General features: G+C 40.4%; 1 protein-coding gene across 1 annotated transcript in view; it reads left to right on the top strand.

Moving 5' to 3' along the window:
- The window catches only part of triap1 (TP53 regulated inhibitor of apoptosis 1), a 311,612-nt gene extending 308,642 nt beyond the window's left edge, over window positions 1–2,970 (top strand). The window contains exon 2 of the transcript XR_014601370.1: window positions 2,958–2,970. The gene's annotated coding sequence lies outside the window, so the exon portion shown is untranslated. The remainder of the gene's footprint in view (window positions 1–2,957) is intronic.
- The last annotated feature ends 4,530 nt before the right edge of the window (window positions 2,971–7,500 follow it).

Below are 7,500 nucleotides of genomic sequence, written 5' to 3'. Positions count from 1 at the left end.
AGCCGCTGAAATACAAGGAAAACACAATTAGGATCTATTTAGTTGTTTATCTACACAAACAACACAATTCCACATCTACACTGCTCTAAAAGAGAACCTACATGTGACTGCAATTTTTAACTGGCCCCTGTAAAAGTCTAAGCCAGTTCCAGACTCCAACCCCCTCCATTCGAAGCTCACACCTCCACCCCACCCTATTCAAAGCCTGCAATCAAACCCCACCTTCCCCTCCCCCCTAATTCAAACCTCTGTTTCTGCCTTAGCTTACTGGTTCCTTTTAGTATTTATCTCCTAATAAAGTTGTTGTTTTGTTGTAAAGCAACTTTGGGTACTAAGAAAATCGCTATATAAATGTTATGTGTTGTTATTACTTAGCTGGGGTAAATTACACAGTGATACAACAAAAAAAAAACGTACCTTTCTTTTGGATCAAGTCTCATGGCATTATTTTCAGAGTTGTGTAGACGTCTCACCGCCTCCTGCAAACAGAAAGATTCACAAAGTTAGTTGGACTATAAAAGCATAAAGGCCTTCTCTCCTTGTATGTATTAACTCAAAGATAACAAAGGGGAAACTGTAAACTTAATGTAACAGAGGATTGTTTCTTTCTGACAACTCTGCAGACATGTAATTGATAAATGCAAATTCAGTTAGTTTGCAAAAACAAACACATTTCACAATTACGACATAAAGTGTTCCAGGTTTCCTGCTACAGTAATCCATGGCATATAATATTATGCTCTTGTGATACTAGTGCAATACAATATAATGTATCCTACTAACAATTTATAAATACGTCATGTAGGCTTGAAGCTTACCTTAATTCAAGTATGTTGAGTCAGTCAGCCAGTCAAGTCAACTGATTTTCATCTGGCTGCAGTGGATGGCAGTTAAGATTTAAAAAATTAGATAACCTGATTGGCCAAACTGAGAAGGAAAGTCATTGGTTGTGAATGGCTGTGCTGTGGAGAGACACTGCAGCATTCACATGATAATTAGCAACTTTGGTCAAAGCTGTCTGGAATGGGAAATATTGTTATACTCTACATCTCAGAGGCAACTATTGCACTTTTTACTACAATGTAATTAATTAAAAACTTTAGTTAAGGTACTTAGATTTAGATTAGAGTATACATAAAAAAAACATAGATTAACAAATTAAGCCCTACATTATACAAAGCATTGCAATGTGATTTTTGTCAAAAGACCATAGTTAAGATTTAGATGAGTTAAATTACTTTTTAGATTATTTAAAAAACATAGATTAACAAAGATATTGAAAAAAGTATATATTGTTTTGTTCCATTTTTGTAACGTAAACCTGCCAAACCTGTGTTTTATTGCCGATTAAGCTCATTTGTAGAGAGAGAGAGAGAGAGAGAGAGAGAGAGAGAGAGAGAGAGAGAGAGAGAGAGAGAGAGAGAGAGAGAGAGAGAGAGAGAGAGAGAGAGAGAGAGAGAGAGAGAGAGAGAGAGAGAGAGAGAGAGAGAGATTTTGATTTTTAACCAAAACTTTATTTAACAAAAGCTTGACTTAACAATCATTTTGCAAAGAAACAGAACACAGAAGTTCTAGAAAATAAAAAAACAAAACGTCACATCATTTCCAATGAGAAAATAAGTTGATCCTCTATTACAGAACACAACACATCATCATAGGTCCAAATCATACTGAATTGGTCAAAATCCTTCATTGCCTTATAAAACTTAAAGTCAATCATTATTCTCGCTTTCACCATCCTATTAAACAGCAACTCTACATCAACAACCACTGCGTCATCAATCTTCCTCTTTCTACTAACGTAGATGGCCATCTTTGCCTGTCCTAAAATAAAATTCAAAAGCTGAGATTTCTGTTTTGTAATCAATCTATACTTGAAACCCAGGATGAACATATGCTTAGAAAACACCTCTCCCACCCTACAAAACAACCTCTCCAGCAACAAGAACAAAGGCACCAGGCGTTTACACTCCAAAAAACAGTGGAACACAGTCTCTCTGAAAGGACAAAACGGACATATGTCAGTAACATCCTGATTCAAAACAGAAATAAAAGCATTGACAGCAACTATCCCATGTAAAACTCTCCACTGTAAGTCAGCTACTTTTTTTGTTAATGGTGGCTTGTAAACACTCCTCCACTCAGGTTTGACATCTTCCCCCAAGTGCAGAAGACCCCTCCAAGGTGTATCGACCCTATTTTGCAATCTTTCCTTATTTAAACATTTGACCATCATTTCATACAGTGCTTTACCTTTTGCCTCAGACAAATCTAAACAAATATAGCTTTTGTCATCAATGAAAACCCCAGCACAGTTGCCAAAGTCTGGGCAGATACCAAGACATGGAAAGGAATCATCTCTGTGAGGCCTGAACAGACCCTTGCCATATCCTTCCAGCATTAGGCTTTCATGACCGGTTAGACAGTGTTTCCAGTGTTCAAGCATTTTATTAATGTTCCTCACAGACCTCACTCCCAGCTCAGATGCTAGAGCAGCCGCATCGTCCAACTTAGATCCAGCGATATTCACCACAGAACCCAAGGTTAAGATCCCAGCCCTACGAAACACTTCCGCAACTGCTGAACCTGCCCAGCAGGGGGTGCCTAAACGCTCTCCATGCACCACAGGTTCCTGTAACAGCCAGAACAGAGAATTATCTTCCCCCAGCCTCTCCTTCACCAGCAACCTCCATATGGTGAAGATTCCACGGTAGAAAATTGGCAAGCTCTTGAAGATCATAGTTTTAAAATCCATTAGAAATAGTGAGTCATTCAGTCCCAGACCATTGAAACGTTGAAGAATAACATGGGCAAGTGGTCTCCATACCAAGTCTTCAGGTCCATACAACAGTCTCTGAACAAACTGCAGGCGGAAAGCAGCACCTCTACTAGGCAAATGTATTAGCCCTTGTCCTCCCTCTTCCTTTGGCAGGAAAAGAACAGCCTGTGGAATCCAGTGCAGTTTATCCCAAAAAAAATCAACTAGTAAAGCCTGAATTTTCGAAAGCAATTTTGGAGGGGGGTCCACACAACTTAACCTATGCCACAAAGAGGAGGACACCAGATTATTAATTATAAGTGTCCTACCTCTGTATGACATGCTTGGCAAAAGCCATTTCCACCTTTTGAGCCTACCTTCTATTTTTTCTATAACATTCTCCCAGTTCTTATTTAGCGTGGAGTCTTCACCCAAAAAAACACCTAAATATTTGATGCCTCCTTTTCTCCATGTTAACCCTTCTGGTAGTCTTAAATTGACTTCTCCCACCATTACAGCCTCACTTTTGTTCCAGTTAACTTTTGCTGAGGAAAGCTTATTGAAAAGATGTATATTCTTCTCTAAACAATCAATGTCACTCTGCTTGTTTAATGTGACAATTACATCGTCAGCATATGCAGACATTTTAACTGGTGAAAGACAACCAGGGAAAAAAACACCTGAAAGTTCTTTCCTCAGTTTGTGAAGCATTGGTTCTATGGCGAGAGAATACAGCATCCCTGAAAGTGAGCAACCTTGCCGTACGCCCCGCTTTACCTCAAAAGGCGCAGCCAAGCCACCATTAATTTTTAGTATACTCGCAATGTCACCATACAAAACCTTAATCTTGGCGATAAATCCAGGGTTGAAACCAAAAGCACCTAGGGTCTGCCACAGATACTTTAGTTCAACTCTGTCAAACGCCTTAAGTTGGTCTATGGAAATAAGACCAGTATCCAAACCAAATGAGCTAGAGATGTCCAAAACATGCCTAATTAAAGTGATATTGTCACTTATTAACCTGCCAGGCACACAGTAAGTCTGATCAACATGAATGACCTCGCTCATCACCTCTCTCAGTCTAGAGGCTAAAGCCTTGGAAAAGATCTTATAGTCCCCACACAGCAAAGAGACCGGTCTCCAGTTTTTTAGTTCTTGTAGATCCCCCTTTTTTGGGAGCAGGGTAATAACTGCTCTCCTGCAGCTCAGCGGTAACTGTCCTTTGCCCAAACTGTCCTGAAACACTTCCAGCAAATCTTCACCAATCACTGGCCAGAAAGATTTATAAAAGTCAACAGGTAGTCCATCAATGCCTGGCGCTTTGCCATTTCCAAGGCTCATGAGGGCAGTATACAGTTCATTTAGCGACAGTTCTCTGTTCAATACAGCATTGTCATGATCGCCCACCTGAGGAAGTCCCTCAAAAAAAGATTCAGCCAGCTCTTCATCCTCCACATACTCCTCTCTGAACAGCTCTTTGTAGAAGGAGGTGGCAAATCTTCGAATCTCGGAGGTTCCAGTGATCGTACATCCATTTTCAGACCTTAAGGAGTGAATGACCTTTTTTTGACCATTTTTTCGCTCCAATCCAAAGAAAAACTGTGAAGGGGCATCCATATGAGATGCATTCATGAACCTGGAACGAACCAGAGCTCCCTGTGCTGTGAAGCCCAACAGGTTAGCTAACGCAGATTTTTTAGATTTCAGAGCTTCAACATGCTCCTGATTACCAGTAGAATTCACAATATTCTGTAATTCTACCACTTCAATCTCTAGGTCCTGAAGAGACCTGGTAATGTACTTGGTGACATTGCGCGTATACTGCTGACAAAATTGTTTTATCTGGGCCTTACCATTGTCCCACCATTGCTGCACAGAAGAATAATTTAATTTATTCTCCCTATGTAAGGCCCATAAAAATTCAAAAGCCTCCTTAAAGGAGTTATCCTGTAAGAGACCAGTGTTAAAGTGCCAATAAGCACTGTGAACCTTAACATTCTGGATGTAACAAGAACACTGAACAAAACAATGATCAGAGAAACCCACAGGAAAAATTCTACAGTCTTTAAAGATACCAAAATGTTGTTCAAAACAATAAAAACGATCGAGCCTAGCCAAAGACAAAACATTGTCCTTCGCATGACTCCATGTGTATTGCCTATCATTTCTATGAAAACCTCTCCACACATCTTTCAACTCATGAGTTTCCATTAGACGCTTAAGTCTAACAGACGAAGCAGGATGAGGCTCTAAGTGATTTCTGTCAATTGCCAATTCAGTGCAATTAAAGTCCCCGGCCAAAAACAAAAAATCATTGGTGCAACTCTGAATAACATTACTCAAAATGTCCAAAAATGTCATTCTTTCAATGGCCAAAACTGGAGCGTAAACATTAACAAAAATCATGGTCACCTTTTCATATTGAACTTTCACTTTTAAAATATAACCACACATTACTTCTTCCACCTCAAAAGAATGGGGACTAAAGCCCTTTGAAAAAAGCACTCCAACACCACCCCTATTAGACAGATTGTGACTCAAAATAACCTCTCCAGGCCATTCTTTTTTCCAATCATTTTCATTGTTACTGTCACTATGTGTTTCTTGAATCAAAACAACATCAACGTTTTTTAGCTCTATCAGCTTAAAAAGAGAAGCCCTTTTCACGTCACTTCTTGCTCCATTAATGTTTAAAGAACCTACTTTAAAGTCCCCCATCAAAAATAGAAAAATTGACAAAACAAAAACCACACACATACACAATGTGTGGAAAAACACACCTGTCTTAATCATAATCATCTATAAAAGTAGCCCTAACTTTAGTCACCATTTTCTTAAGCCTATGGACTTCTGGGCCAGTAAAAGACCCTTCCTGCTTTAAAAGCAGCGTTACAGACCTGACAAAACCTTTCAGATCAGGGTAGAAATCTTCAATTTTAACTCCCCTTTGCCCTTTAGTGTCTGACAGAAATTTCCTAATTCTCTCAAGAGGATAGGACACCATTTCAGCCTCCTGTGAAGGTGTCCACTCACAATCCTCTTCAAGCTCTGACAAATCATCTGACAAATTATCCAGTGCTTTCTTGCTCTTAACCTTGCCTCCACTCTGTTCCTTATCATTTGATTTCCTTTTATTGGGCTTATTTGATAGACCTAAATCCTCAAAAATGTCCATTTTTTCGGGAACTGAAGAAGCAGGGGGGCCAAAAACCATATTTTGGACAGCTTTTGTTCCTGCTCCTGCAGCTGTCCCTTTAACCACATTGTCATCATGACACTGCTTGCTTTTTTCTTTCTCCCCATTTTTGTTTATCTTTTTGTCTTTTTTCAATGATTTCTCACTGGTCTGTGCCTTTGCATTATTTTCATTAACAATTGTATTTCCATTCTGAGCGTGACCACTTTGCACCCTCTGCTCCTCCTGCACTACTGTCTCTGTTTCGGGTACTGTCTCTGCTGTCTGCGCACCGAGCAAGAAAGGATCAGCCTGCGCTGTATTCTGTGAGTCTGACTCAGACTGCGATGCGTTTTGTGCGTTTGCCTGAGACTGCGGTGCGCACTGTAAACCTGGCTCAGCCTGCGGAGCGTCATGCGCGCTCTCCGCGCCAGACGTGCCAGCGACGGCCTCTCCACTGCTCTCAGCAGCCGGCGGTGGCGCACCAGAGCCGACCCCTTTAGGAGTAGGACAAGAGCGAATTAAATGCCCTTCAACTCCACAACCAAAGCATTTCATATTATCAGAGGTTGCAAACACTGTGTAGTTAAAACCACCGACTTTGAAACTAAATGTCAAATTCAAATCATTGTTTTCTTTCAAGATCATGTAAGCCTGCCTTCTATGACTCACAACATGTTTTAACTGTGGCGATTTGCAACCCAATAAGACCATTTGAACTGGGGTGATTAACTTCCCATAGCGTGACAATTCTTTGGCCAGATCCTCATTTTTAATGAAAGGGGGAGCGTTTGAAATTACGATCTTTTTAGCTGGATTCACCAGTGGAAGAACAGGTGTGAATGTATCGCGGACAACAATCCCATTCTCCACAACTTCTCCCACTTTAGCTACATCGTCCACGAATATAACAACACCGCCATTCATGCGAGAGGCAGATTTCACACTTTCACAACCTACAACCTGTCCAACAGCTAGACTAACCTCCTCCACCGACACGCCGACATTGACCATGACTTTGATAGCATGTCGGCGTGTCAGCCTCTCAAATTCTTCATGGCCACTAACCACGGGCATAATGCCCTGCTGGTTGTGAGCCCCGCTACTTTTAAACAACCGTGAAAAACACCAGCTAGTAACAAACTAAAAAATCACATAAAATAAACAATCAAAAAAAGGAACAAAAAAAAAGATAGAAAACTCACTTAGACTCTTTTTACCACTCACTCCACACGCTCACCCACGCTCACGCATGCGCTCAGAGAGAGAGAGAGAGAGAGAGAGAGAGAGAGAGAGAGAGAGAGAGAGAGAGAGAGAGAGAGATCACAGTGAGATGTCAAGGGGGGGTGTACACACACAGATCTGAAAAGCTACCTAGTCTGCCTTTAAAGTAGTGAAGTATTTGCTTTTAAAAAATACAAGTATTTCGAGTGCTAAAATAAAATTAAATATCCATTTTTAAAAGAGGAACATTTTCCACCATAAACATGAGCATGAACTCATATGATTGAAGCATCACCACATCAATAGCTTTATGCGTAACGACACATTTTCACATGGTTTATTC

Source organism: Gymnoscopelus microlampas (assembly GCF_963454915.1).
Source record: "Gymnoscopelus microlampas genome assembly, chromosome: 8".
Taxonomy (NCBI): domain Eukaryota; kingdom Metazoa; phylum Chordata; class Actinopteri; order Myctophiformes; family Myctophidae; genus Gymnoscopelus; species Gymnoscopelus microlampas.
This window is presented reverse-complemented; position numbering and strand designations above follow the sequence as displayed.